We start from the raw sequence: 7403 nt of genomic DNA on the forward strand, positions 1-7403 counted from the left end.
ACAATCAATTAAGTTAAAACCTGTGAATTATAAGAAATTCACACATAACTATGAAAAAAGGATGCACTGAGACATACTAGAAGGTCCACTCAACCCAGAGCCACAGAGGAACTCAGAGTGTCAGACAACATATCCTGTGATATTCTAGAGGAGACACTGCACCGAGAACAGCAGACACCTAGCTGGACTACTACCTTGGAGGCACTATATCCTGAGGCATCCTAGAGGTACCACTATAATCAGTGCAGCTGGAAAAGATCACAGAGACATCTGAACCCCTAGAAGATCAGACACAAGCTAGATAACTGGAAGGCAGGCTTCAGTCAGAGACAGCAAGTACAGGCAGCACTAGAGTTAACCAGATGGCAAAAGGCAAGCGCAAGAACGTAAGCAACAGAAACCAAAGTTACATGGCAACCCAGCTCCCCCATCAGAGCAAGCCCTGAACACCCCATCACACCAGAAAAGCAGGATTCAGAATTAAAATCACTTCTCATGATGATGATAGAGGACTTTAAGAAAGACATAAATAACACTCTCAAAGAACTTAAGGAGAACACTGTTAGACAGATAGAAATCCTTAAAGAGGAAAACACAAAAATCCCTTAAGGAATTGCAAGAAAATGCAACCAAACGGGAGAAGGAATTAAAGAGAACCACGCAGGATCTAAAAATGGAAGTAGAAACAAAAAAGAAATCACAAAGGGAGACTACCCTGGAGATAGAAAACCTAAAAAAAAGATCAGGAGTCACAGACACAAGTATCACCAACAGAATACAAGAGATGGAAGAGAGAATCTCATGTGCAGAAGATACCATGGAAAACATTGACACAACTGTAAAAGAAAATGCAAAATACAAAAAGCTACTAACCCAAAATATACAAGAAATCCAAGACACAATGAGAAGGCCAAACCTAAGGATAATAGGTATAGATGAGGGGGAAGACTCCCAACTTAAAGGACCAGTAAATATCCTCAACAAAATTATAGAAGAAATCTTCCCTAACCTAAAGAAAGAGATGTCCATAAATATACAAGAAGCCTACAGAACTCCAAATAGTTTAGACCAGAAAAGAAATACTTCCCGCCACATAATAGTCAAAACATCAAATGTACAAAACAAAGAAAAAATACTAAAAGCAGTAAGGGAAAAAGGCAAAGTAACATATAAAGACAGACCTATAAGAATTACACCAGACTTCTCATCAGAGACCATAAAAGCCAGGAGATCCTGGACCGATATCATGCAGAACCTAAGAGAACACAAATGCCAGCCCAGACTACTATACCCAGCAAAACTCTCAATCATTATTGATGGAGAAACCAAAATATTCCATGACAAATCCAAATTTACACAGTATCTCAACACAAATCCAGCATTTCAAAGAATAATTGGTGGAAAACTCCAACACAAGGAGGGAAACTACAACCTAGAAAATGCAAGAAAGTAATCTTCCAAAAACTGTAAAAGAAGGTAGCTACACAAACATATCTCCACAGATGTTAGCCCAAAAGCTTGGATTAGCGAAGACTCAACCTGCAGACCACATGAAGCTCATGAAGAAGGAATACCAAGAGGGGATGCCTCAGTTCTACTTAGAATGATAAACAAAAATGCTCAAGGGAGCAAATAGGGAAACAAAACATGGAACAGAAACTGTAGGAGGGGCCATCAGGAGACCATTCCACCTGGGTATTCATCCCATGTACAGCCACCTAAGCTAAACACTGTTGTGGATGGCTGGAAGTGCATAATGTGAGGAACATGATATAGCTGTCTCCTTAGAGGTCTGTCAAAGACCAACACACTCAGAGGAAGATGCTCACAGTTAACCACTGATATGATCAGGGGTTTCCCAATGGAGAACTTAGTGAGAGGACTGAAGGAGCAGAAAGGGTTAGTGACCCCAGGTGGAAAGCAACAATACCAAACAACCAGAGTCCCTCAGGGTCTAAACTACCAGCCTGGGAACACATAGGGAGGGACCCAATACTCCAGAGGTATATGTAGGGGAGGATGGCCTTGTCAGACATAGGTGGGTGAGGAGTTTCTTGGTCCCATAAAAAAAAATGAACACAGAGTAGGGGGGGAATGTGAGGGCGGGGAGGGGATAGTGGGGGGGGGTAGGTGCGGTCACTGCCTCATAGAAGCATGAAGAGGGGGATGGGGTAGGAGGTTACTGGGTGGTATGAGGAAGTAGGGTAAGGGGATAAAATCTGAAATGTAAATACTACAACCAATTTTAACAAGCGAAAAAAAAGTTGTCAGAACCAACATCTTTTAAAAAAAAAGTCAGCCCCCTGGGGGGGGGAATTTTTTTTTTCTTGGTACTAAAACTTGTTCTGAGAATTGTATATTGCAGAATACACAGCCTTGGTGTATCTACTCATCAAGCATACTGGGCAGACCTGCCCAAACCTCCGATGTCCTGGAATTCCATCTGCATTCAGTGAAGACACAGCATCAGAGGCTTATCAACTTACTCTTTCCCCCACCCCTCTTCTAAAATCTCAACGCCCTTAATCAGCTTGAAGAAGTTAAAGAAGAGTCAGCGCCCGATTCACTGAGCTTGGGGACTAATGTGGTTAATAATGGTCTGTTTTTCTAGGGAAAAGTAGTGGTTTTGTTGGAACAGGAAGGATTAGCTAGGACTTATTGCATAGCCATAACCTATTGGTAGAAATCTGTAAAATTATTATCAAGATGAAGTTATAAATTCTTAAATGGTACAAAATTTACTTTGATTTCAAATTTAAGGTTTTCATTGGTACGAGCCTCTTATTAATATAAAAATGAGATGAATATTGATACTCTCATGGGCATTGTGCCTGTATAACACATTTAGGAATACAAGGCCTAGACCCAGCCCTTTTTTTAACTTTTTTAACTGATTTGGGACGGTTAACCTATGAGTTAAGGGACTATAGCAAATTCATGGTTTTGAGTTTATTGTTAGGGTGTTTTCCATATTTTATTTAGAAATAGCTGAGAGGAGTGAACATACAACAGTCCAGGTTACCTTACATGGATAGTTGGTTTTCAAAACATCAGAAGTCCATAGAACTGACGCAACAAATATTTATATATTAATGTTCATTTTGATTAGAGACCTGTCTGCTCCTGACAGCTTCCTGTCGTGGATTCTAAGAAGAATTGGGCATCCTTGGAGTTACTCCAATTGTGTGGTGACAGCCACTTGGCAAGAATTGCCTCTCTCCATCTACAGACAAATTACTGTCCAGAAAAGGATACACATGCAGAATAGTCGACTGATTATATCTGCCTAGACAGAGTAATCAGCCCTTAATAATCTTGCATCACTAAGGTCTGTCAGATGATTCTGGGCCAGAAGGCTGAAGATTTGATGCTCCAACGTTCTGTAGTATAGGGGCTTTTCAGGTGTTCAGCAGTCTCTATAAATTGGCTAAGTTTTAGAAGTTATGTTTAGTGCCTCCCATAACTTCAGTTAACTCAGTCATTCTGGATTTCTGATGTGGTTGAAGACCTATAGTCTCATAGCCAATCCTGGCTATTTACTTTGAAAGAAAAGATCTGAGTAGATGGTTTTCAGCTGACATTCATTCTAAAGCCAAAAAAGCCAGGGCCAAAAGTAAGTGTTTTAGTTAGGAAGAGATGATGGAGGTTCTGGTTAGTCAACAAAATGATGGACTGGGTATTAGGACTATCTTGTACCTCACTGGTACAATTAGGAATAAGTATGCTCTAATTGTATTTTGAGAGAAAAGTTTTACTTTAACAGGAAGAGTGATATGTAGGAGGAGCTAAGTGGGAAGGAGTACTGAGAGGAAGAGATGGAGCAAGGAGAGAAGATGAAGAAGAGGAGAAGCTAGGTGATGAGAGAGAGAAAGAGAGAGGGGGCATGGAGGCAGATGTTCACATGTCTCCACCAGTCAAAGATAGTTTTTATATCTAGGTTGGGTATTGGGTTACACTTCTGATTGAGCATTACCAAACTTATAAATCCTTTGATTAACATTTTAAAAAATTGTATAAAAGCAAAAAGGAAAGGGGGAGCATGGGACAGGGGTGTTCTAGGGAGGGGAAATGTGGAAAGGGGATGGCATCTTAAATGTAAATAAAATATAAAATAAAAACAAACAAACAAAAAAAAAACCAAAAAAAATTCTTGAAAAAGAATAAGCCATACAATGAATAGACACTATGGTACCACTAGTCACTTACATACTACAAAGGAAATAGCAATTAAAAAAAAAACACAAAAATCTACCAAAAGATAAGATAAATAAATAAGATCAGGAAATTATCTAATAAATCTTCACATAAAAATAGAGACTTGGATAAATAAAAACAAAACTAGAGGAAAGAGAAAATTTCTCATACTTAATCAAATTAATGAAAACTCACCATGTACAGTCTCTACATGGTGGGGTAGAGTTCATTTAGTGAGAAGAGAAAAGCAGTAAAAAAATAATAGAGAATACTGTGGTCAAAGTACATTATATATGTTTGTATACATATTTATATATGATAAAATAGTGAAAAAGTAAATTTTATGAAAATAAACCATGCTTAACAGCAAACAGTTAATTACATTTTTAAACATCAGAGTATAGTCAACCTTTCTAAGCAGGATATTAGAAGAATTAGCTAACCCAAAAAAGCAGCTTTATTATCAAGGATCATAGGACCCCATAAAATATTTACAATAATAATAGGTACAGTTAAGACTATTGCCAATTTACTTACAAATCATTCTATCTGTATCCCAAGGTAATTTAAATATCCATATCATTAAATTTCTTGTATTTTATATGTTTTTACATCAATTTTTCCATTCTTTGAAGATTTATTGAAATTTATTTTATGAGTTATTAAGTATTCAATTAATAATAAACATCATCTCTGTTTAGCAATATTACTTCTGCTAAAACTTTTAATAATATTAGTAATATTGCCAAATATGTTGTCATGTTTTTTATCAACTTTCACAAAATGTACTACAATTGGGAAGAGTCGTGAGATCAAGTGAGATGGCTTTCATAATTACCTATATTGCTCTCTATTTCTTGTACTACTTGTTGTTGTGTGCTTCACTAGAATATATAAAAGAGAAATTAACATCATGACTTACAAAATAGTTTAGTGTACTCCATCACTTTTATGAAATAAGCATAATATATTTCTGCTTCATCTGTGCACTCTTGTTCTTATTGTTGCATAATACTGAATAATACTTTTTCTATCTACCAGCAGTTTAAGTATGTTTGTGTGTGTGTGTGTGTGTTTGTGTGTGTGTTTGCATACTGAACTCAATACTTGTGCATGCTACATAAGTGACTGAACTACATCTCTATTCGTTTTCTGGAGGTCTGTTTTTTTGAAAAACTATGCAATTCTCCCCTCACAATCTATGATTGACCTTTCATTAATTCAAGATCAACAAATATACATAAATTATAATTAATTTAATATAATTAATAAATTATAATTAATTGTATCTTTAACTTCCACTCAGGAGACACAATTTTAATTATGTTTTTAATAATTTATGCATAATAGGTATTTATGTGTGAGTACAAACATGCAAAACCATGACACCTATGAAAAGATCATTAGGAACTTATTGGAAGATTGGGAAAATCATTCTCTATTTTGCCTGTGGGTTCTGGGACTCAAACCAGCTCTTGCTTCCTTGGCAAGTGTTTATCTAATGGAGCTCGGTATCCAACCTAATACCCAGGTTGGCGGTGTTGATTTGAGACAGGGTTTGATGTAGATCAGGTGGTTCATGAACTCCCACTGCCCTAAAACTGCCTCTGGAATGGCTTGAATTTTAGACCTCTGTGTTTTTACACATACTCTTTTTATATGGAGTCCTAAAATGGGGAGCTCTTTAGTGTTAAGTTGGGTTTCTAGCCATGCAACATCATTCCAAGCAGAAAATACATTTTAATCAATAGAGTACATTCCACTTTTGTATTTGATTTCAATATTTTTCTTATAATTCAGTTTCTATTTTGTATTATTTCATTATATCTTAAATATTAAAAATAGACAACAATATCCTATTTCACAATTATAAGTAGCAACCTGACAAATATCTATCATTTTCAAAATTGTCAGTTTCTACATTTGTGAGACATTATGATTGATTTAAAATTTTGTGTTGCCTCTTTTCACTTCCTATGTTATACTTTATTTGATCTTTAAATTAGTAAAATCTGATGTTACCAACTGTATATTCCTGAGTATATATACATATAATTTTATGAGTGACAGTTTTGGTTTAAAACTTCAGACTCATAACTTGTAATATCAAAGGGGTAAATCTCACAGGACCTAAATCCTAGACAACAAACTATATTAAGTAATTAATAGTGAAAACTGAAGATATAGGTTTTTTTTAAGTAAGAGAGTTTTGGAAGATAACCAGTTCCCAAGTTAGTTATCTAATATTAAGCACTGAAAATATTTCAGGAAGAAATGTTATATGCAATGAAAACTATATAACAGATACATATAGATAACATAGTAATTTGAATTAATTAGACTGATATTTGGCTATCAGGAGCCAGGTAAGCTTCATAAATATATTTAGAAATGTGCACATTGCTTTATTTCCTAATAAGTACTAATATATAAAATAAGATGCAGTAAGTGATAATGTGTAACTCTATTTATATGTAAGAAGTGTAGTGACCCTGATAGTATTCCTATTTAAGTATATAGAGTTGGTTGTTAAAAAAAGCTTGAGAAATAGACTCATTCTAGATGCCTATCAGTTGATGATAAGATAATAAAAATGTTATATATTTTACATATATATGTGTATACATAAGCATACATAATGTAATATCTCTCACCTATAAAGAAAAATTCAATAATAAAATTTACAGGTAAAAGGAAATATTAAACTAGTGATATCTTCACTCAATCCTCCAAAGAAAATCCTAGCTTTAAATCATGTGTGTAGTTCAATTTTGTTTGTTTGGTTTGTGTGTGTGTGTGTGTGTGTGTGTGTGTGTAACCTACTGTGTATATTTAACTTTACATGTTCCTATTCAATGTGACCACCTTTGACTAGACAATCTATGTAGGAGCTAATTCCTAGAAGGCACTGGTTCTCCCTGTCTCAACAGACTTCTACTACCTGAAGCTCTTCATTTGTGTGAGAAACCATGTCCCGTGCCCACATTGGTATGCCCCTTGATGTTATCATTACACTAATTTTGTTCAGGGAATCATATGGTTGAGAGTTGGTAGGTGAAGCTTCCCACTCATACATTAGATGATCCAAATCACAGTAAACATTCTCACATCCTGGTTCTTACACTTTTCAGTTCCCTTTTGCAATTTCCTCTGAGTCTTGACTGTATGGCTTGCATTGTAAATGTATTAGCTGTTTGAGTGTCTCACAG

Source organism: Arvicanthis niloticus, chromosome 7, assembly GCF_011762505.2.
Source record: "Arvicanthis niloticus isolate mArvNil1 chromosome 7, mArvNil1.pat.X, whole genome shotgun sequence".
Taxonomy (NCBI): Eukaryota; Metazoa; Chordata; class Mammalia; order Rodentia; family Muridae; genus Arvicanthis; species Arvicanthis niloticus.